This window comes from Balaenoptera physalus (assembly GCF_965194825.1).
Source record: "Balaenoptera physalus genome assembly, chromosome: 5".
NCBI classification, from domain to species: domain Eukaryota; kingdom Metazoa; phylum Chordata; class Mammalia; order Artiodactyla; family Balaenopteridae; genus Balaenoptera; species Balaenoptera physalus.
The window spans coordinates 5,589,173-5,614,314 of NC_138884.1; the positions used below are offsets into that span (position 1 = coordinate 5,589,173).

The 25,142-nt window shown below is 34.8% G+C and overlaps 1 protein-coding gene and 1 long non-coding RNA gene across 9 annotated transcripts in view; both read right to left on the reverse strand.

Moving 5' to 3' along the window:
* Window positions 1–25,142, reverse strand: part of FSTL5 (follistatin like 5) — a 765,145-nt gene that overhangs the window by 437,655 nt on the left and 302,348 nt on the right. The gene's annotated exons all lie outside the window — the stretch shown is intronic.
* LOC309660842 lies at window positions 20,757–24,220 on the reverse strand. Its single transcript, XR_014263670.1, has 2 exons — window positions 23,267–24,220; window positions 20,757–22,936 (listed from the first exon to the last, which is right to left on the reverse strand). It is a non-coding gene; the product is annotated as an uncharacterized lncRNA (long non-coding RNA).

The following is a 25,142-nucleotide window of genomic DNA, read 5'->3' on the forward strand; positions in this document are numbered from 1 at the left end:
AGGACTATAATACTGTTTACTAGTTTGCTTGTTTTCTGGTCACATAGCAACTTATCATCTCACTATTAGAGACACCAATCATATTACACTGAAGTTAATTTAATAACATTTATTTTCCTCACTTAGAATGGTAAGATAAACACCTCAAAATTAAATGCAATCTCAGTTCCTTGGATATTTTTTTCCAACATGTACATATTAAAGTGTGCATAATTTTGGCTGGTTTGGGAAGAACCATTCAACACAGGGGAGGAGAAGACACTAAAGAAAGAGCATCTGGGTCTGAACAAGGAATAATGCTCAACAAGAAGAATGAAAGCAAGATATTTCAAACCTTGCTATTTTTTTTGTTTGGTTTGTTTGCTTATTTTGTTTTTAAATGCTTATATACATCATGCCATTAAATAGCTTATAGTCTTATAGAGATACAATATAAACCACAAATCTATAATATATAAAGGTCTTATAAGCATACAGTAAAAACCACATGTATATAATACAGAATACTAATTAGTGACAGCAGGGGGAAATATCTTGATGCTGAGTGAATGGTAAACTACTTCCATTTGGAAAAAGGGGAAAATTCTCACATATCATAAAGAATATAAATTTTCCTAAAAAGATAATTCAGGTCGAATTTCTTGATTAAGAAATGAGAAGGAACAGCATGAAGAAAGGCATGATGGAGGGAAAACGTGTGTGCATAAGAGGAAGGAGAGTATTGTAACCAAATAGCTTGTTGTTTTCAAAGATATTCTTCAAGGGAAATATTAATAATATATTTAATTATAAAATTAATGATTTTAGGAAGGGCTACATAGCATCAAAGTGTAGTCATTAAAAAAAGAAGCCATTCTGAATATACGTATATGTATAACTCTATCACTTTGCTGTACACCTGAAGCTGACACAACATTGTAAGTCAACTACACTCCAATAAAATTAAAATTAAAAAAAAAAGAAGCCATTTTGAAACACCCTGTGGTTTTCCTATATGCAATCATCAAACATTTATGGAGCATATACTGGGTTAGATACTGCTCTTGATCTGGAGAAACAAGAGTGAACAAGACAGCCAAATTCTCATCTCTCTTTGAGGAATTTATATTCTAACAAGAAAGAAAGAGGATTTCTATTTATATCTGTGCCTCTATTGTTTATTTGCATGTTTATATGTATGCATGTGTATGTGTCTATACCCACTCAGGTAAGCAAGTAAGTAGGTAATGTAAATTCAAATATTAACAAGTATCTTGAAGAATAAAACCCAGGTGGGGGATAGAAAGTTTGGGTAGGACTTAAAGATTGAAGACATGAATGCATCCCGAGACCTGAATGATGAACAGAAATGAGGCTTTGGAAGACCTGAGGGGAGAGGATTTAGGCACAGTACTCAAGAACCCACGGCCCTGGGGCCAGAAGGAGTTTTGTGTGCTGAAGGAAGGGAAAAGTAGGCCATGTGGACTCAAGTAGAGTAAACCTGTGGATAGAATGATGAGGTGAGGGCCAAGATGGATGGAGAAGCCAGATGTACCATCCTGGTAGATTCCTGTGTGAAGTTTGGAATTCACTCTAAGCGCTGTTGGGCATTCATTGACTGAGATGTTCAAAAGCAGCAGTGGCTTGATCTGACTTGCCTTTTTACCAGATCATTCTAATTGCAAAGCTGGAAGCAGAGAAGTGGTGTTTAAAAACCCACTGCTGTAGTGGAGGTGAGAAACAGAAGTGACATGGACGAGGTGGTAGTGGAGGACAGATGAGATTTGACCAGATTCTCAAATCACATACGTATTGTGAAGATGTCAGCTACAGGACCCGCTGATAAATGGGATGTGAGATGTGAGAGAAAGTGGAGTAACCAATATTTTCTGTGTTTTTGTCTGAGCACCTCAGTAAAAACATATTTCAATTCATTTAGAATTATTTTTTTCTAACAAGTCCAGAAGACAATGCTTGGGAGCAATCATTTATAATATTAAGTTATTAAATGTAAGTTCGCCTCAATGGCTGCATTATACTCATCTGCCTGGAGTGCTACCCCTCCCAGCCCATCCTCCATCCCCTTCATCAATCTAACTGCTATTCTGCTACTCATTATTTATTATTCAGTATCTTCCTAGAGATTGCTTCTCTGCAAGCCTACATATCTTTTAACACATTTATCTCAATTTTAATTACTTAATTTTTCATTTAATAATTTAAGGTTTCCATCCCTACTATGAAAGCTCCAGAAAGGCAGCGACTGTGTCTGTTATATTCACAGATTATTCTCAATACTAAGACCTTGCCAGCAGTGGCTTGTCGATAAATATTTATTGAGTGAGTAAGCAATTCTCTGTCTTGTCTCTCCTAATTTTTTTCCAGTCCTTTATATGGGAGCTCCTGCTGTCTTTTTCTATCACCTTTTACCTCTTCTTATTGCTGTCAACTACCAATCAGCTAAGTGTTGGGTGGGGAAGAGGCTTTTGGCCTACTTTTAGCTAACTACCAAATCCAAAGTCCTGGGCAGCCATTCATACTCGACTTTGAAAGCCCTGGACTTACTTGCATAATTCACTTTCATAAAAGGTATATTGAGAGAGCCCATTAGGCAAATGCAATTCTGATGGAGGAGACAAATACTAATCAAACAAGCCTATTAAATACCCTGACCTCCCGTCCATGTTAGCTCCCCTCTACCATAGACGCTGCCTTGAACTCTCCACTTCTATTGTAATTCTAGTCCTGGTTCGGAGACCACAGATCTGGTCCCTGCACCCTTTTCATTCTTCTCGACCCGCTCTGTGCATATGTTGAGACATCTGGTACATGACCTCGGCTTTTACCCTAGATGACTGCTTTGTTCGTGGGTTTACTCCCTGCTTCTTCTTCCCTTAATATCTCCTGGCTCTTCTCTCTTTCCTGAAGCTTCATCTTCTTCAACTCTGCTTTACGCCACAGATTCTTGGTAAGCCCTAATCTGTAATATATTTATGTATCTTTCATTCTCTAATTCTGTGAGAGCAGTTGAATTTCGCTGGGGAAAATCCCATAAAAATTTTAATTAGTGGCTTTGCAAATTTGTGTTTTCCCATCTCCATGAGGAACAGCGTTGTTCAGTAGACTTGTTATGTGCCCCTCGCCAGGTCTCTCTGATTTCCACTCTCTCCAGGAATCTTTCTTAACACTGTTTCCTAGTCTCTTAGCATATCATATTGCTTTACATTTTTGGAACATTTCGTCTATCAAAAGTAGACCATTAACTTACTGCTCTGGTGCTGGCACATTTATCCACAGCCACAAACGTTCCCACTGCCTTCATTTCTACCCTAGAGTAATGGGTGGGGACTTCTCACACTCACATCCTATCACCATTCTTATAGTTTACACAAACGCTAATTTACACACCTCCGGAATGGTCTCTCTGCTCTTGAACTTTTCTTTTTGAATCATCACACATTGTATCACTAGATTAACCTTAGTAAAATATATTTCACTGGGTTCCATCCATATACAAAAACTCCCAGAAATTTCTTTAAGCCTTTAGTATCTTTCCCAATCTCTTCATCTGTTTACTTAAAACTCTGTAACCTAACTTCATGATAAATAATGCTGCTTTCTACAACTCTCACTCTACATATGGACTCCCAATTCACAGGGCCTTTGTTTTTTCCCCAACACTCTTGTATTTTTTTATTATTTAAAAAATTATACTTCTTCAATTTCAAAAACTTGGGAAGTGAATTCCAGTCAAGAAGTCAACTATATTAAAGGCATAGCACTAACTGCTGGGAATAAAATAATAAATGAAGTGGCCTGTTCCTTACCATTAATAGGCTCACAGCCCATTTGAAGCAGCAGATGCTTACAAGCCATCAATTAAATGCTATTATATGATGTTGTGGGATCTGTGGACCATGTAGAAGGAAATGGTACCCAGAGTGAGGGGTTAAGGTGGGTTGTCAAGGAAGGCTTTGAACATTAAATACCAATTACATTAAGGGCTACAGGATGAAAAGCATGTATTACATAAAAGAGATGGTAGGGAGGAAACAACAATGTGTGCCATGCTTTTCTGAGATGTTAAGAGTACGTATAGAATTTAAAACTTAGTTTGGCTGAAATGCAGAGCTAAAGGTGAAGGTGGGTGACAGACGGAGTTGAACAAGTAATTTTGTTATTGTTGCCATGTTAAGAAGCTTGGATATTGTAATAAAAGCATAGGGAGGCTTGAAGAATTAATAAGGTTAGATTTGATTTTTATATCAGTCTGTCTCTATTCTGGTTTCAGGGAAGAAATACTGTCCAAGAGTATAAAAATGCAGGCAGAAAGCTGAACTAAGAGGAACTCTCATGTAAAAGGTAATGGCAGCATAAATCAGGGTAGAGGCATTGGGTCCCTAAAATACTCTACCCTGTGGATATATAGAAATTAACTTAACCATTCCCCTAGTTTTGCACATTTATATTCTGCCTGGGAAATCTCTAAGAAGGGAATAAAGTGTATAACATTTCTTACATGTATTTGCCTTCATTTTTCCCAAAGAACGTCTCATAACACTATATTTATGAGGCTCACACTACAAGAAACTCTGACAGAGTGTTGTTTAGCAGTGGATAAATGCTTATGCATACACCCACAACAACACAAGTACTTGTTTCAAGCCCAAGAGACCTTGGATGGAGAGTATACATATTACTACAAACAAAGTGTAGTCTATTATATTTCTCAAAAATACAGCATCGAAGTCAATATTACAACCAAATATGCTTAAGTATCATTTCTTTGTTCAGTGTATTGTGTGTTACGTTTGTAAATATTTGTGTTGCTATGAAATCATCCCTTTTACTGGTTCTGCTAGAGAGTATTCTCTTTTCTTGTAAGAAATACTAAATGATAGTTAGGTGGCATCACTCAAATTAGCAGAATTATTCTGGCATTGATTCTCATTCAAACATGGTACCAAAAATTCAACAAGCCAATTCTTGGAAAAAAGTTCAGTTAGTGTTATATTTTTCATGGGTAGAGGTTTTCTCTTCCTTCTGGACTCTTCCTAGGGAAGCAGCTGAAGGATTTAGTGGGAAAACTTCAATTCGTCTCAAGCAGTCTCTGGAAGCTTATTTCTCACTTTAATTCTCCAATAATAAATGCGGTATAATAATAGTTGACAGCAAGATGGAAAGAAAATATATAAATACATAGAATAAACTACTCACAGATAATCTGATCAATGCATGTGTCTGTGGCTAAGAAATCGTTTCTCCCTTGATGCAAATTTAGCTCATTCTATCCCACTGAAAAGTAATCTAACAACATTAGTCTTTCCTCACCTGGTAAAACTGACACAGCCTATGCAAGGGAATTGAATTTCCTTCTTTAGGAGGAACTGTAATACAGAGATCACATTAACTCTCAAAGGGAATGCATTCTTTATGAAAATACTTCCTGTTTGATAAATACTGCAGAAAAACATTTAAAATAACTCACTTGATTATGTATAGATAAAATGAGTGTCTTTGATAACCTTATAAAATATATATATATTTTTTATAGTGACATTTCAGAATATGGCAAAGAGAAAAAAAAGATAATTATTTCACTCATGGGTAAATATAAAGATAGTCTTGACTCTATAGTTATTGGACAATTTTTATCTAGTAAGAGAAGTTCAGTATTTTCTATTACAATGTCAATTTTAAAGAAGCATTTAATATCTTAATATCAGAAAAAGAATGATCTATAAGTCAGTGTAAGAGATATGAAAATTGTAAAGAACTTAAGTGATTGTCCCTTCTCTCTTTTCTCAAAATATGTAAAGAAGTTACAAATGTGCTTTTACTGTAATTCAAACTATCTGAAAAACAAAAGTGGTAAGGCTATGAATGAATGAAGAAAGTGTGTGTTATTAATTCTCCATTGAGTACAAACTATTCTCTGTACCAAGTGTCTGTGATAACACTACAATTTTATTTGATTAAACTTGCTCTCAATTGTCATAATGCCTAAATACACATAAAGCTCATTTTATGAAAATCCCTACTACTCAAAAATAAACAAATGGGACCTAATGAAACTTAAAAGCTTTTGCACAGCAAAGGAAACCATAAACAAGATGGAAAGGCAACCCTCAGAATGGAAGAAAATATTTGCAAACGAAGCAACTGACAAAGGATTAATTTCCAAAATATACAAGATACTCATGCAGCTCAATATCAACAAAACAAACAACCCAATCTAAAAATGGGCAGAAGACCTAAATAGACATTTCTCCAAAGAAGACATACAGATGGCCAAGAGGCACATGAAAAGCTGCTGAACATCACTAATAATTAGAGAAATGCAAATCAAAACCACAATGACGTATCACCACACACCAGTCAGAAAGGCCATCATCAAAAAATCTACAAACAATAAATGCTTGAGAGGGTGTGGAGAAAAGGGAACCCTCTTGCACTGTTGGTGGGAATTTAAATTGATACAGCCACTATGGAAAACAGTATGGAGGTTCCTTAAAAAACTAAAAATAGAACTACCATGTGACCCAGTGATCCCACTACTGGGCATATACCCTGCAAAAACCATAATTCAAAAAGAGACATGTACCACATTGTTCATTGCAGCACTATTTACAATAGCCAGGACATGGAAGCAAGCTAAGTGTCCATCAACAGATGAATGGATAAAGAAGATGTGACACATATATACAATGGAATATTACTCAACTGTATATAGAAACGAAATTGAGTTATTTGTAGTGAGGTAGATGGACCTAGAGTCTGTCATACAGATTGAAGTAAGTCAGAAAGATAAACAAAGATACTGTATGTTAACACATATTTATGTAATCTAAAAACAAAAAGTGGTTCTGGTGAACGTAGGGGAAGGACAAGAATAAAGACACAGAGGTAGAGAATGGACTTGAGGACACGGGGAGGGGGAAGGGTAAGCTGAGACTAAGTGAAAGAGTAGTATTGGCATATATACACTACCAAATGTGAAATAGATAGCTAGTGGGAAACAGCTGCATAGCACAAGGAGATCAGCTCAGTGCTTTGTGATCACCTAGAGGGGTGGGATAGGGAGGGTGGGAGGGAGACACAAGAGGGAGGAGATATGGGGATATATGTATACTTATAGCTGATTCACTTTGTTATACAGCAGCAACTAATACAGCATTGTAAAGCAATTATACTCCAATAAAGATGTTTAAAAAAAAAAAAATAAGGTGATTAAGAGTGTTAAATTCCTCAGCAAGAGCAACCATGGAAATCACTATGGGGAGCAGCTTATATATCCTTCATCTAATTTTAAACTAATTGGTATTTTAAAGATTATTGGACAATTTGTAAACTGGCTACAAAATTATTTGGTGCAAATCATAGGTTAAAGAATAATAACACATATATTACATATGAAAATAAATAGAAACATGCATTCAGTGATATATAAGAAAGCACATACAATTTTTTCACTTTTATTAATCAAATGGTAACCTCAGTAAATTATTTTAATGCATTTTTTTATTATAATACATCAGGATGTCAGGAGTCATGATAAGATACAGAACCACTGAAATATCGCCTTGTTATTTTAATGTTACAATATCCTAATCCGTTTTCTTCACAAGATATTTCCATAGTCTTTCAAGCATCATGAACCTGCTCTGCTCTAATTTGAATCACAAGTGCAAAAAATAGGCTCTTTTGACCTATAAGGATGCACTTTCTGTTTAGTTGCTGTACTAAATTGAAACCTAACATCTCCAATCAGCAGTTCTAAAACTCAAGTTCCTTTGCTGCTATAGACTGAAGCACATTTAACATGAATAGGAAATCTTTCCCAAGAACAGATGATGGACCTTTATCTTAAACTACTGCACATCTCGCGTCTAGCCCACAATGTGAAAGAGATTTTTTTTCCCTCACAATGTGTGATTCAGAGAAAATAATTTAGAGAAAGGGTAGCGAGCTGCTCCCTGAGGCAGACTGTTTTAAGTATTCTAAGTACTTCTGGTAGTGCTGGCTACTGGAATAACGGTGCCCTTCTAGTTCATAGAGAACCTAAAGAAGATTACGGAGTCAGGATTAGTTTATCCCTGGCCTGATGGTTCCCTCTAAAAAACTACATTCCAGACCTTTTCACGTCCCGTATGTAATAGGGCGCCAACATTTCCCGCACTATTTTGTCCAGGGTATCAGTCAGTTTTTGTGGATTTTCTTTCTGGAACTTTACCAGAATAATTCATTTCTAAAAATAATTAAACACAAAAATATCCTGCCTTCTGCTTAAAACTCATTCTCATCTTGGCTTCTGGGACACATGCCTTTCCTGATTTTCCTGTTTTCTCTCTGCAGACCCAGATACTATAGCTGCTATGCCCATTTGGATGTTTTATAGGTGTGTCAGTTTTCCATTTAGACGTTTCATAGTGTTCAAAAATGAACACTCGCTTTTTCCCAATTTCAATAAAGGATATCACATTCTTATTTGCACATAAGAGAAATTCTGGAATTTTTACTCACTTTCTCTCCTTCTTATTCTTATGTAAAATCAGAGTTCTGTCGTCTCCGATCTCCATTCCTAGTGCCAACAACCTGGTTCAAACCTCCATTATCTCTTACTTCGTCTTCAATGGGTTTCTAACTAGTCCCCCTAGTTTTACAATTTTCTTTCTTATGTTCTTCCAACTTCTTCTGCAACCTAATATTAGAGTGTTCTTTGTTAAAAAAAAAAAAAAATTCAATTTTCTCATTGAAAATATTTCAGTCTTTGCTGATTGCACTTAGGATAATATTTTAAATTGTTTCCCTGATGTAGCAGGCGTTTTATGATTTTGTCCTTGCCTATTTCTACAACTTTAATGCAAACGTCTTAGATCACTTCAGTTGTACTGTTGTGTGTGTGTTTTGTTTCTATTCAAATCTGTTGCCTCAGGTTCCTTCTATAGTATCAACTCCTTAAGACAGAGACTGAGCCTGTTCAAAATTTTGACACTCAGCATGTATTATCTAAACAATGAGTGCATTAGTCAGTGTAGCCTTAACATCAGTTACAATTTAATGAAATAATATTTTTGATGCTAAAATGTAGTGATCAAATTAAAATCTAAAATATATTTAGTTACATATACATTTTTCTTCCTATGTATTAAAGTGTTTTTCTATAACCTTCTAAAATCAAGTTGTTATTTTCTGCCAGTAGGACTAATACAGTATCAACTCATTTTGCAATATAATGCAGATGGGGAAATAAAGGAACAAAAAGAAGTCTGAGGAAATGGTGAATTTTACATTTATTAATTTGTGTTATGAAATTAAATGGCAACTTTTTCACTTTATCTTTAAGCTCTTTCTGGAAGAGAAGACAATGAAAGCAAGTGTCAAATGTGATTTATACGAGGTTAATAAAATGACTTCTCTCTCTCTTGCTTGCTTCTGGAAATATTTGTTATATTTAATTCAGAAGAAGAAAGCAGAAATAGAATGAGGTATACTGGGCTTCAGTTCCAATCTCGACCCATTGCTTTATCATTCGAGGGCATTTTATCAAGCGGCCTCAGTTCCATACATATACATTTTATATTTGTATACATATACATTGTGTATTATGTACAATATTATTATATTTTCATCCTACTTGATATCTTGAAATTGTCTTTTAATTATAATATGTTTTCCTAAGTAGATCATATACTCTTTTAATATTAATGCCCTAAGTAGTACAAGGTATTAATAACATATTTAATTTGCCAATGTCTCAAATCACTAATTACACGTTAATTTAATGAGCATTTTCTATGTGACCGACACATAGATATTTGAGCAAATTATGCAGGCAACTTAAAATGAAGAAATATGGATATTTTAAATATTTTTGGAAAGTATGTTCAAATTTAGAACTAATCAAATATGTTCAAAATTATATATATATATTTTATGTATAATGATACATAAAGTAAATACCATGCTTAAATATTACTTGTGTGAAAATAATTTAGTAAACTTCTTTTTTTTTTTTAAACATCTTTATTGAAGTATAATTGCTTTACAATGGTGTGTTAGTTTCTGCTTTATAACAAAGTGAATCAGTTATACATATACATATGTTCCCATATCTCTTCCCTCTTGCATCTCCCTCCCTCCCACCCTCCCAATCCCACCCCTCTAGGTGGTCACAAAGCACCGAGCTGATCTCCCTGTGCTATGTGGCTGCTTCCCACTAGCTATCTATTTTACATTTGGTAGTGTATATATGTCCATGCCACTCTCTCACCCTGTCACATCTCACCCCTCCCCCTCCCCATATCCTCAAGTCCATTCTCTAGTAGGTCTGTGTCTTTATTCCCGTCTTGCCACTAGGTTCTTCATGGCCTTTTTTTTTTTTTCCTTAGATTCCATATATATGTGTTAGCATACTGTATTTGTTTTTCTCTTTCTGACTTACTTCACTCTGTATGACAGACTCTAACTCCATCCACCTCATTACAAATACCTCCATTTCATTTCTTTTTATGGCTGAGTAATATTCCATTGTATATATGTGCCACATCTTCTTTATCCATTCATCTGATGATGGACACTTAGGTTGCTTCCATGTCCTGGCTATTGTAAATAGAGCTGCCATGAACAATTTGGTACATGACTCTTTTTGAATTACAGTTTTCTCAGGGTATATGCCCAGTAATGGGATTGCTGGGTCATATGGTAGAAGAACATATATTTTAAAACTAAAATGAGAAAAGGACAAAACAAGGACTGAGAAATTTAAGATAAAGGAAAAAAAAAAAAGACAATAATAAGGGTAATAGGGTTCTGATTATAAAATATAAAATAGAATACCCTGGGAGCCAACATGAAAAGTGGAACATAAAGTTTACTGATATAACAGTCTTCCTGAAAAGATCTCATTTTATTCCATTTAAATGTCCATTCCTATGAATATTAAATTTAAATGAGATGAATGATAGTGATACCAAATTCTAGACACTTTCTCTCTATATAAAATCTCATTTAATTTTTCCATCCATTTTTTAACATGGATAGTATAATTCTAAGGTTATAGATAATACCACTGGGCTCAGAATTGTATACATTTTCTGGTGATTCTTAATTTTTCTGCACCTATGACCTCTTCAATAAATATTAAATTTGTATTTTGAATTGCTCACTCAAAATCTCCACTTAAAGATTTAATACTCACTCTAAACAGCAGAACTGTGGCTTTCTCCCTTTCCTGAACTTTCTCTTCTCCAGTCTGTCCTTGGTCAAGAAGTGCCTGATTTCTGACATCTGAAACTTTGGTGTTATCATTGACGTCTTTGACTTTAGGGTTACCTTTGACTTTATCTTTGTCTCACCCCACCCTCACCTAGCTGACTAGCAGCAAATCTCATTGGATTTAGTTGTAAATTACAAGCACTGTCCAAGAACTTGCCCTCCCCTCCACCGCTATCATAGTGCTCTAAGCTGGCAACATCTCTCACCTGGAGTCTAAGCACTTTAATAGCCCCCTCCCTGAGCCCCACCGCTTCTACTCTCCTCAAACTGCAAACTATTCACTGTACAGGAGCCAGAGTGATTGTTTTAAAGTGTAAATCTGTTCATGGTACTTCCCTGGGCAAAGCGAAGCACTGCAGTTCTTCCCATAATGGATAACATCAGGCCTCTCATCAAAGTGTACAAGTCTCTGCAAGAACTCATCTCAGGCTGTTCCCAACATCATCTTACCACACAGTGTAGTAACCTTCCAAAGACCTGCAGTCTGCTACCGCCTCAGCACCTCTCCAACCCCATTGCATTTTGCCTTGAACTTTCCTTTTCTGTATTGTCACATGGCTAGCACACCTCACTTCATTCAATCCTTTGCTCAAATATCATCTTACAAGAGGGGCCATCCAAGAACTTCTTCTAAAAGATGTATTCTTCCTCCAACCCTGGGATACTTCTCTGTCTGTTATTCTTGCTTATGCTTATCACTATTATATTTATTTATTTCCTTATACTCTGGTCTCTCCCACTAGAATATTAATTTCATGGAAGCAATAGAACTGTTTTTCTGCCTGGTTCTCTGATTCTGAATACAGTAACTTCTTTAGTGTTAATTTTTATTAACCTTAAAGGTTATTAACCATGTCAGCAGGCATCCTTTTCAAGATCGCTAATCACATCGGCAAAGACATTTTTTGCTGCTTACTGTAAATTCACACTTTCCATAGATTAGGTTCTGAATATCTTTTGGAGGGCCATTATTCTTTCTACCACATTAATTAAACATAAAATATAAGTATTAAATATAACAGGACCTTGACTCACCTCTCTAATATTTGTCTTTTTAAAAAATATGTATTAAGCTAACACCCATATATTGTTGAACTGTAAGATGGTACAGGCCTCTGGGAAACAATTTGGCAGTTTTTTAATAAGTTAAACATGTACTTACAATATGGCCTAGCTAATCCATTCCTAGGTATTTATTTTAGAGACATAAAAAGTTATGTCCTCTCAAAAATCTGAACACATATGTTTATAGCTGCTTTATTCTTATTTGTCCCAAACTGGAAACAATCTTAACTGTCCTTTGATGGGTGAATGGATAAACAAACTACAATATTCATAAATAGAATGCTACTTAACAATAAAAATAAAGAAACTCTTATTACACAACATAAATGAACCTCAACGGTATTATGCTGAGTGAAAGAAACCAGTTTCAAATGGTCCTGTACAGTATGATTCCATTCATATGACATTCTGGAAAGGGCAAAACTACAGAGAAAAAGGTGAGATTAAGTGTCTGCCCTCTGGTAGGGGTAGGGAGAATATATTACTACAAACAGCAAAGGGAATTTTGGGGGCATAAGAAAACTTCTCTGTACCTTGATTATGAAGGTGGTTACACAAGTCTACACGTGTTAAAACTCATGGCACTATACACCAAAGAGATGAAAAAGGCAAATATGATTATGTGTAAATTTTTAAAATATCACCTTACAGCATTCCATAATATAGTAATCAGTGATATTGCTGAGGAATTAAACTTAATTTTAACAACTCTGATTGGTTATGAGCAAATGATTTAGCAATTTAATATATCCAGCCCATAGTTGATAACTCTATTTCAAATCAACATTTTGTCCTTTACTTGCTACACACACATACATGTTTTCATCTTTTTCGTAGTAGGGTTAAATTGCATACTAATGTAGTATCGATTAAACTTTGGGACAAATAGTTTTTATACTTTTAACATACTGTACTAATTACCTGGAACACCGAATAAAACAACAACAAATGAAAAACCAACAGGTGTATGAACAACTACGCCTCTTATTCACATTTACATTTTAGAAATCACTGTTTAAACTAATGACGAGTTTTCTGATGCTGACATTTGAACACTGGCACATTTCTTGCTGATTATTAATTGTTTCTTCTGACAGCATTGTCCTGATGCTCTAAATATCCTAATGGGGAAAAAAAAATGCACAAGTCCTGGCATTCTACTAATAGCAGGAAAGACTTAGGTCACTGCGGTTTTGGGGGGTTTTGTTTTCCTTTTATAAAAAACAAAAACGGAAATGAAAAATCATATTCTCTTTCACAGGCTTATCTCAGGTTACTTGGCTTCATTTCAGTCATGATGCACATGATTCCTTAATTCTGAATACCGGAATTTCTTAAATGTTAATTTGCACTAACCCTCAAAGATTATTTATTAACCGTTTGAGCAGGCATCTAGGGAATTTTATAAAGTGTCCTCAAACTAATATTTGATGTTAATTCTTATGTAGGTCAGACTCTTTTCTTTCTGACCACTTAAAATTCCTATTTGATCAGCAATTTTAAGGCAGAAATATACAATGGTCTTACAAATGATCAAAATAGTTCCTGAATATCTGTTATACTTGATTAAATAGTATTCAATTATATAAAAGTCCTTCTTTTACAGCTTTCTTTCACCCTCATCCTCTGGTCAACCTTTTTCAGATTCTGTGAGCACCAGCAATACTTTTTTCCTCTTATAAGACCTAAGCCAACAGTAATGGACTTCAAGCTGATCACCTGTCTTATCTTAAATTGTTCTTTTCTAATTCAGGATTTTCTCAAATCACTAGTGACTTACTACTTGAAAACCACAAATCCTCAACTAATTCCTGACATCAGATTATGCTGAAACTTCATCTGTTGTACCAAAGCAAAATTGTAATACTTGGAAAATGGAAAACATTCACACAGCTTTTGGCATTTCTCTTAACTAAGAATTTTCTTTTCTTACCTGTTTGTTATTTTACACTTATTCATCCCAATGGTATTATTTTAAAAACCCAGAATGAACATTTCAACCTAATGATATTATCTATAAATCCAAAGTGATCATGACAGTTCTTTGCTGAGGAAACATAAAAGTTTTAAATAACTATGAATAAGAATACTATATCTAGGAAATTTCCTATTTAGATAGATCAAAAAGGCTAATCGAAAATAGAAAGGATTTTAAAGTATGTTTTATCTTCATTTATTTTCTCTACACACTTTCATTTCCATTTACAGTGGAATAACCATTTTACAAAACTCGAGTTATCTTTCCAGTTGAGAAAGAGCGATAGACTCTTTACATGGTAGAATAGGCAGGAGTATCAGTAGAATACTCTGGTCATCCATGTATGAGGTTTATTGCTAAATGGTTCATTGAAACGTATAAATAGTTTGGTTTCATTTTGCCTCCAAAAGACACCCCTCCAAAATGTCAATGTTTTATCCCATTTGGGTCAATAGGGAATTACTGATTTTCAGTGAGATCATTGCTGAAGAACATATATCTCCTCTATTTGTGGGTAAAGTCCATTAAAGGTATATTTTAGATGTTTGAAAAGCATGTGATATTTTCCCTGCCTAGAAAACAGTATTGCAGTTTGAAAACAAGAGGTAAAAGATAAACTTTGAAACAGTATATATGGACTTCTGGTTTCCAGTTCCTCACGTAAAGAGCTTGTAAGTTACCACTGTGTCCTAACAACAAGTAAAAAGCTGAACAGATTAAAAAGTCAGCAACTCTCCTTCAATTCATTAGAGAAGGGAGGATACAAGGCAAACTGCTGTCTCTAGGTTGGACAGACAGACAGGTGAATACAGGGAGATAGGGTTTACCAAAGCAGAGTGGAAATTTCAGTGGGGACCTGTGCTGGAAATAAAACCTGAACTGTAATTGCTGAATTGCTGAGAATCAGTGTGGACAAGGCTGAGAGTTAAAAACTTCAGGCGTACCCAGTCATGGGGGGGCCACCACAATTCCGTGAGTTTTACTTCCAGGAGCTTGACCAGATTCTTGCAGTAAATATGAGAGAAAATTCCCCTCATGCTTTCAGCTACAGGAGGGGAAAAGGAACCACTTTAAAGTATGAGACAGCATTTTGTTCTAAAGGAGGCTTGACCCAGGGAAAACCTTGAAGAAAAGTCTAACCTGTTGGTATTCTATCAGAGCCTACTTGACCTGGAGGAAAAGAAATACCCAACTCTAGCCAGCGATAGCCATCCAGTCCCATGTAAGGGAGGGGGAAGAATGGAGAAACACATGTGAAGTTCACAGTCCAGAAGCACAGGCACAGTAATAATTTGAAACCCAATCACAGGACTATAGAATACTTTCTTTCCCCCAGACCTCACACCACATTATTAAACACCTAATTACAGCAGTTCCTTTTACCTGGTACTTCATGTCTCACTATCAAGACAAATTCACATGATACTAAATGGCAAAAAAAAAAAAAAAAAACCCACACTCTTTTAAGAGATGGAGCAAGTATTATAATCACACATGGCAGGGATGTTGGAATTATCAGACCAGGAAATTAAAACAATTATGATGAATATGCTAAAGACTCTAATGGATAAAGTAGACAGCATGCAAGAACAGATAGGTAATGTAAGCAGAGACATAGAAGTTATGAGAAAGAAACAAAATTAAATTCTGAAGACGAAAAGCACTGCAACAGAAATAAAAAACTGTCTTTGATGGGCTTATTAATATACTGGACATGGCTGGGAAAAGAATCTTTAAGCTAGAGTGCATATCAGTAGAATCCTCAAAAACTGAAAAGAAACACAAAGGATGATAAAAAAAATACAACAACAGAATATCCAAGACTGTGGGACAACTACAAAAGGTGTAATATACATGTAATGGGAATATCAGATATAGAAGAAAGAGAGAAAGGAATAGAATATTTCAAACAATAAATGACTGAGAATCTCCTCAAATCAATGACAGACACAAAAATTACAGATCCAGGAAATGAAGAACAGCAAGCAAGATAAATTAAAAAAACAAAAACAAAAACAAAAAACCCCTATACCTATGCATTATTTTCAAACTATAGGAAATCAAAGATAAAGGAAAAATCCTGAGAGAAGCCAGAGAGAGAATAAACACCTTACCTATAGAGAAACAAATATAAGAATTATATCTGACAGTGTCTCAGAAACCATGCAAGCAAGAAAAGAGTGAAGTGAAATATTTAAAGAGATGAGAGAAAAAAAACCTACCAACCTAGAATTCTGTACCCTACAAAATTATCTTTTAAAAGTGAAGGAGAGGGCTTCCCTGGTGGCGCAGTTGTTGAGAATCTGCCTGCCAATGCAGGGGACATGGGTTCGAGCCCTGGTCTGGGAGGATCCCACATGCCATGGAGCAGCTGGGCCCGTGAGCCACAGCTACTGAGCCTGCACGTCTGGAGCTTGTGCTCCACAACAAGAGAGGCCGCGACAGTGAGAGGCCTGTGCACCTCAATGAAGAGTGGCCCCCGCTCGCCACAACTGGAGAAGGCCCTCACGCAGAAATGAAAACCCAACACAGCCAAAAAGAAAGAAAGAAAGAAAGGAAGAAAGAAAGAAAGAAAGAAAGAAAGAAAGAAAGAAAGAAAGAAAGAAAGAAAGAAAGAAAGAAAGAAAGAAAAAAGCTTTCATAAAAAAAAAAAAGTGAAGGAGAAATAAAGACTTTCTCACACAAATAAAAATTGAGGAAATTTGTTGTCATTAGATCTGCTTTGCAAGAAATATTAAAGTAAGTTCTGTATTATAAGGAATATAATACAGGTCAGAAACTTGGATCTACAAAGAGAAAGAAAAGTGTCAAAGAAGGAATAAGTAAAGAAAAAATAAAAACATTTATATTTGGATTCTTAATTTATCTAACAGATAACAGTTTTGTCAAAATGATAATACCAACAAAGCATTTGATTGTGAATGTTTAGATACATATATGTCATGTATATGTACATAAACCTATATATGCATATATACATATAAGGGAATGACAGCAATAAAACAAAATATGGGAGGGAGGAATTAGGACGATTTTATTACTATAACTTACACTACTCATGAAGCAGTATAGTGTTATTTGAAAGAGCACTTAGATTGGCTGTAAATATATATTGCTAACTCTAGGGCAACCACTACAAAAAGTAAGAAAATAAAAAATAAATATAAATAAATACATACATAGTATAACCTAAATACTAAAAATGAGAAAAAGAATAAAATTGTATAAAATCATTATATAAAGGCAGGAAAAGAGTGAAAAACAAAAGGACATAGGACATAGTTGAACTCAACAGCACCATCAACTGGATATAATTGACATCTATAGATTATTTCATCCCAAAACAGCAGAATATGCATCCTTCTTAAGCTCACATGGCACATTCATCAAGTCAGATCACACTCAGGTCCATAAAATACACCTTAACAAATTTAAAAGTGCAGAAGTCATACCATGTTGGCTCTCAGACCACAGTGGAATTAAACTAGAAATCACATATGAGTAAAAGAGGAAATCTCAAAACAAATTTAAAAATATTTTGCACTGGGGGCTTCCCTGGTGGCGCAGTGGTTGAGAATCTGCCTGCCAATGCAGGGGACACGGGTTCGAGCCCTGGTCTGGGAAGATCCCACATGCCGCGGAGCAACTGGGCCCGTGAGCCACAACTACTGAGCCTGCGCGTCTGGAGCCTGTGCTCCACAACAAGAGAGGCCGCGATAGTGAGAGGCCCGCGCACCGCGATGAAGAGTGGCCCCCGCTTGCCGCAACTAGAGAAAGCCCTCGCACAGAAACGAAGACCCAACACAGCCAAAAGTAGACAATAAATAAATAATAAATAAATTAAAAAAAATATTTTGCACCAAATGCAAAAGAAAACACAGCTTATCAATATGCGTGGGATGTAGTTAAAAGCGCTTAGAGGGATCCTTCCCCAGCTTTACTGAGATATATGACACATAACATCGTATAAGCTTAAGGTATACAATATAATGATTTGATTCATGTATATATTGTGAAATGTTTACCACAATAAGGTTAGTTAACACATCCATCACCTAAGTACAATTTTATTTTACAGCGAGAACATTTAAGATAGTCTCTCTCAGGAACTTTCAAGTATATAAGACAGAAAGGTTAACTACAGTCACCATGCTGAAAATTAGATCCTCAGAACTAATCCATTTTATAACTGGAAGTTTGTACCTTTTGTCATCATCTTCCCACACACCCTGGCCCCAGGCCCTGGCAACCATCAATCTACTCTCTGTTTCTAAAAGTTTGGCTTTTTGTTTTTTTAGATTCCACATATGGTATCATACAGTATTTGTCCTTCTCCATCTGGCTTATTTCACTAAGCATAATGTCATCAAGGTCCATCCATATTGTCATAAATGGCAGGATTTCCTTCTTTCTCATAGCTTAATAAAGAAAATGTGTGTAGATATAATTCATTCATCTATCAATACACGATTAGGTTGTTTCCATGTTTTGGTTATTGTAAATAGTGCTGCAATTAGCTTTCAGATGGAGATAATCTCGCGACTTCATTTTCTTTGAAGTAGGATTGCTGGATCATATGATAGTTCTATTTTATTATTTTGAGGAACCTCCATACTTTTTCCACGGTGGCTGTAACAATTTACATTCGCACCAACAATGCATGGAGGTTCCTTTTCTCCACATCCTTGCCAACAATTATTATCTCTTGTCTTTTTGATGATATTCATTCTAACAGGTGTGAGGTGATATCTTGTGGTTTTGATTTGCATTTCCCTGATGATTAGTGTTGTTGATCACATTTTCATGAAACTTTTGGCCATTTGTATGTCTTCTTTGGAATAATGTCTATTTAAATTCTCTGTCCATTTAGATAATCAGATTATCTTTTTTTTTTTTTTTTTGTTAATGCGTTATATGAGTTTCTTATATATTTTGGATATTAGTCACTTATCTGATAAATGATTTGCAAATATTTTCTTCCATTCTTTAGGTTGCCTCTTCATCTTGTTGATTGTTTCTTTTGCTATGCAGAAGTTTTTCGATTTGATGTATTTCCACTTGGTTACTTTTTATTTTTTTGCTTGTGCATTTGTCATCTTGTCCAAAAAATTTTGCCAAGGTAATGTTAAGGGGCTTTTCCCCTATGTTTTCTTCCAGGAATTTTATGGCTTCATGTCTTATGTTTAAATCTTTAATCTATTTTGAGTTAATTTGTGTCAGTTGTGTAAGATAGGCATCCAATTTCATTCTTTTGCATATGGATTCCAATTTTCCCAGCACCATTTATTGAAGGAGCTATCCTTCCCCATTGAATGTCCTTGGCTGTTGCATCAAATATTATTTGACTGTATATGTATGGATTTATTTCTGAGCTCTCAGTTCTGTTCCATTGGTCAACGTGTCTGTTGTAATGACAATACTATTCTCTTTTGACCACTACAGCTCTGTAATATAAGTTGAAATCAGGAAGTGTGATGCTTCCAGCTATGCTCCTAATTTTCAAGATTGCTTTGGCTATTTGAGGTCTTTTGTGATTCCACACAAGTTTTAGAATTATTTTTTTCCATTTCTGTGAAAAATGTCACTGGAATTTTGATACGGATTGCACTGAATCTAGGAATGGCTTTGGGTAGTATGGGTATTTTACCAATATTAATTCTTCTGGTATGTGAACATGGGAAAATTTTCCATTTATTTGTGTCCTCTTCAGTTTCCTTCATCCATGTCTTATAGTTTTCAGCATACATCTTTCTCCTCCTTGGCTAATATTATTCCTAAGTATTTTATTGTTTTTAATGCTACTACAAATGAGATTATTTATTTTTCTTTCTGATAGTTCACCGTTTGTATATAGAAGCAGAGCTGATTTTGTATGCTGATTTTTGCATCCTGCAACTTTACTGAATCCAGTTATTAGTTCTAACACCAGAAAACTTAGATGACCTTGGGTATGGCAATAACTTATTAGTTACAACACAAAGGGCATGATCCATGAAAGAAATAATTGAGAAGCTGAATTTCATTAAAATTATAAGTTTCTGCTCCTCAAAAAGCAACATCAAGAGAATGAGAAGCTACAAACTGGGAGTAAATATTTGGAAAATAAATACCTGATACAGAATTGTTATCCAAAATATACAAAGAAATCATAAAACCTAACCATCAGAAAACAAAAACTTGATTAAAAAATGGACCAAACACCTTAACAGCCACCTAACCAAAGAAGATATACAGATGGCAAATAATCATATGAAAAGATGTTCAATATCAGATATCATCAAGGAAATGCAAAATAAAACAAGAAGATATATCTACACTCCTATTTGAAAGGTCAAGTCCAGAACAATGACAACAGCAACTCTGGTGAGGATGTAGAGCAACAAGAACCGTCATTCACTGCTTGAGCGAATGCTAAATGGTGCAGCCACTTTGGAAGACATTTTGGCATTTTTCTTACAAATTTAAACGTACTCCTATCATATAATCCAGCCATTGCACTTGTTGGTATCCATGCAAAGGAACTCAAAACTTATGTCCACAAAAACCCTGCATACAAATGTTTATAGCAGCTTTATTTACAACTGTCAAAACTTGGAAGCAGCTAACACTTCCTTCAGTAGGTAAATGGATAAATAAACTGTGGAAGATGGAGACAATGGAATATTGTTTGGTGCTAAAAATAAAGGAACTATCATCAAGCCGTGAAAAGAAAAGGAGAAATATTAAATGCATATTCCCGAGTAAAAGAAGCAAATCTTAAAAGACTACATAATGTATGACTTCAACTACATGGCATTCTGGAAAAGGCAAAGTTATGGAGACAGAAAAAAAGATCAGTGGTTGCCAGAGGTTGGGAGCGAAACAAAAAAATAGAGCACAGAGGATTTTTAGGACAATGAAACTATTCTATATGATACTACAATGGTGGATACAGGTATTATGCATGTATCAAAATCCATAAAGTTCAGAACACCGAGAGTGGACCCTAAAGTAAACCATGGATTTTGGGTGATAAAGATGTGTCAATGTAGATTCACAGATTGTAACAAATGTACCATCTGGTGAAAGATTTTGATAGTGGAGGAGGCTAGGCCTGTGATGCCAGGAAGTACAAGGACATTCTCTGCACTCTTGGCTCAATTTTGCTGTGAAACTAAAAGTGCTCTAAAACATAGTGTTAAGAAAATAACAGCATTACATGTATTTACCTGCAGTACTTTAATCTCTAGTCCATAAATTCTTCAACTTCCCATGGAAATTGTCATTGATCTGAATAGTATCAAAGACTATTGGTTGAATGAGCCCCAATCACTTAACAACAGTCAGTAACAAAATATTGTTTAAGTTCCTAATTTAATCAATATTTTATTTTGTTGCATTAAGCATACACAAATTATCCACCTAATTTCTAATCTAAGTTCTCAGTGTTACATTAACTCTGTCATCATTATCAGTCTCATATTACTCTTGGGCAGCTGTTTGCTAAGTAATTTAAAATTTGAATAAAAATAAAGATTTCTCCTGATTTCTACTGTGATGTGTAGGGGAAGCAAATGTAGCCCTCTGGGAAATTAAAAATATTTCAATATGAGTAATTTCAGATTTAAAATCATGAACTTTGCCAGTATTTTGTTGAAATCAAATTTTATCAGGAACCAATTATTAATGACTGAAGTAAATTGATATAAAAGTTAATTGATAGGTCAAAAACAGATGCTGGTGAACACAGGAAGATACCAAGCTCATGAAGTCAGAGACAGAGCTTCACATGTCTGAGATTCTCCCGGAAGTTAACTAATGATGTTTCCAGTAAATCAGGAGACTCCTAGATGCATTACTTTTTTGTTTTTATCATAAAATTTGTCCTCACTTTTTGAATGTTTCTGTTAGATTTGTTCAATATTTAGAAAAGAAAATTTTACATATTTCAGAATGCACTCATTTTTTTCTGTAAAGTATGCTTATGGCACAGAATATTAGAAATTCATTTGAACTTCTGATTGTTTACCTCTATTTAAGAAGTGCTTGTCACGAAGAATTCTATCTCCACTGGAAATAGCATGGTGTCAATTACAATGAAAGATGGGAAGAGCAATGCTGATTAAGAGGCTATGGGCAAGGATGTTAGTTCAAACTTGATACTTACTAGGTGAGGAATTTAGGTGAGGTTTGACCTCCACAATTCAATCCATCTCATATACACTGGTAGGAATATTCTGAGGATTAGATGAGAAAACTAATGTGAAAGACTGAGATTAGAGAACCACACTACATTCCCACTGTGAGTTTCAGAGCTGTTTCTTTCTTTCTTCTCTCTTCCTCTACTCCACGTTTCCTAAGAAATTTTGATGCACAGTGGAGTGAAATGCAATATAAAGTGGAGCTCACCTTCTATTGAGAGTAAAAAGAGCATAGACCTATAATTTATTTACTTGTTTACTTAAAGTTGTAAAATGTCACCTAATTAAGTTAGGTTTTGTTTATGGGAGTTATGTCTTATGTAAAATCTAATGTTTTAGAAATCAGATATATTTATACACAAAATACATTTTAAATAAAAGTATCTTTTTTTGGTATTTAGATAATACTGCATTTCTCCAAAACTATTTTTTCCATTTCAATTAAAAATCTCTAGGGCTTCCCTGGTGGTGCAGTGGTTGAGAATCTGCCTGCCAATGCAGGGGACACGGTTCGAGCCCTGGTCTGGGAAGATCCCACATGTCGTGGAGCAACTAGGCCCGTGAGCCACAACTACTGAGCCTGCGCGTCTGGAGCCTGTGCTCTGCAACAAGAGAGGCCGCGATAGTGAGAGGCCCGCGCACCGCGATGAAGAGTGGTCCCCACTTGCCACAACTAGAGAAAGCCCTCACACAGAAACTAAGACCCAACACAGTCATAAATAAATAAATAAATAAATAAATAAAAGAACGTGAATTTCTTAAAAAAAAAAAAAAAAAATCTCTAGACTATTCATTATGTCACCATTGCCTTAAGTCAACTTCATGTCCTGTACTATACAAATGTAAGAAATTATTATATCTATGACAAGAGCATTCTGAAAATATTAACAAAATCTTCCTCCCTATCTCTCTTCCAGTTGCTAAGAACTTTTTTTATTGAGACAGAAAGAGTATAATATGAAAATTACACACTAAATCATCATTCTACAAAACAAAGATAAAAGGACACGTGCTTTTTTTTTTGCTTTAACAAAGTCTCAGGTAGAAATTGAAACTAAAATTTTGGTTATAGTCCCTTTTGATTTTAAATTACTTTATGTTTGAGAGATGCCAGGATAAATGGAAACTAGAATTTTAATTTTAATTTTACCAGGTGAATTTAAGGTTAAGGTAGTCATAGTCTTCAAAGATGGTAATAAAACTGAAAAGTCTTTATCTCAGTAGGAGACCACCCATTTTTTTAAAATCTGCAACTGATCTTCATCATATTTTGAGATCTTAGTGAGGTTCAAATTCAATTTCTACACTTGAAAATTGAGAAAATTCAGGAGAATGTTTTAGGTGAATTATTCTGGTGATTGTCTTTGATATTCATCTCAATTCTAAATATTTGAATAATTTCTATAATTGAAGGAGAGAGATCAGTACAAGTGATCTAAATTACCATAAGGGGGATATTTTTGATTGACAGCTATACCCCAAAATGTACAAGCTACAAAGGTAGTTATTACCAACAAAATTATTGAATATTATAACTTAAGGTGTGCAAAGTAGTCAAAAAAAATGCATGTAGATACACACAAGAATGGTTTTTGTAAAATTTGCCATTTATATTGTCATGAGCTGGAAATAAAAAATAAATAAATAGGGATAAGATCATATATGATTTATATTTATATAAATTGGAGAATGAATGAAAGTAAACAAGGGAAGATACTTGAGCCATTTCTCTCCTCAGTACATTTTTTTTTTTTTTTCTCCTCAGTACATTTTTGATGGTATAACTGAGTTTTGGAAATCTAACTATGCATTTTGAACTGTACAAATGAATTAAATCCCAAAGGAGAGTTTATACAATAACAAAAATTAAAAAATAAAAGCAAAAATATTTTAAAAAATCACTGCATTGCTAATAGTTTTGTTTTCTTCTTTTTTTTTCTCTGTGTGTGTGTGTGCATGTGTGTGTGTGAGTGTGTGTATGTGTTTTCCTTTTGGTAAGAAACCTTAGCTTGGAATAGTTAGGTAGACACAACTGCTGTCACATGAACTGTCATAATATGAAAGGTATTAGGGAATGATATGCATAATTATTAAAGGACTTAAAAATAATGTAACTAATTAGTTGGAAGACTCAACCAGTTCCTGTTTGTTTTCCTTTAATCAACAATTATTTCTCAAAAACATGTTACATACCAGTTCTTGGGCTGTACACTGTTGAAGCAACTGGTAACACTATAAAAGTCCTCTCTTTAATAAAATTACTATCTAATTTGGGGAAACAGACAAGTAAATAAAGTTCTCTAATTCATATTGATGGATAGCTGATCTACATAGCTTTTATTAGAAGAAATTATTTTATTTGAATATATAAGAGACATTAAGATAAATATCTTCCATATTCTTTAATCATATTTGGATACAAAAGGGCCAGTGTGAATGGGCTGTGAAGTAAGCTACAAATGAGTACATCTCCATATCATCATTACCTTCCTCTGTGTCTGAAAGCCATCTTTAATTTTAATTCATTTATTATAAAACTTAGTATGTTCTTAAAGTTCTACCACCTTTGAACTATATTAGTGTTATATGCCTATTACAGAAGAAAAAGAGCACACTTTGTTTTGGAATACACACGCGCTAAATCTGATTTTGAAACACATCAC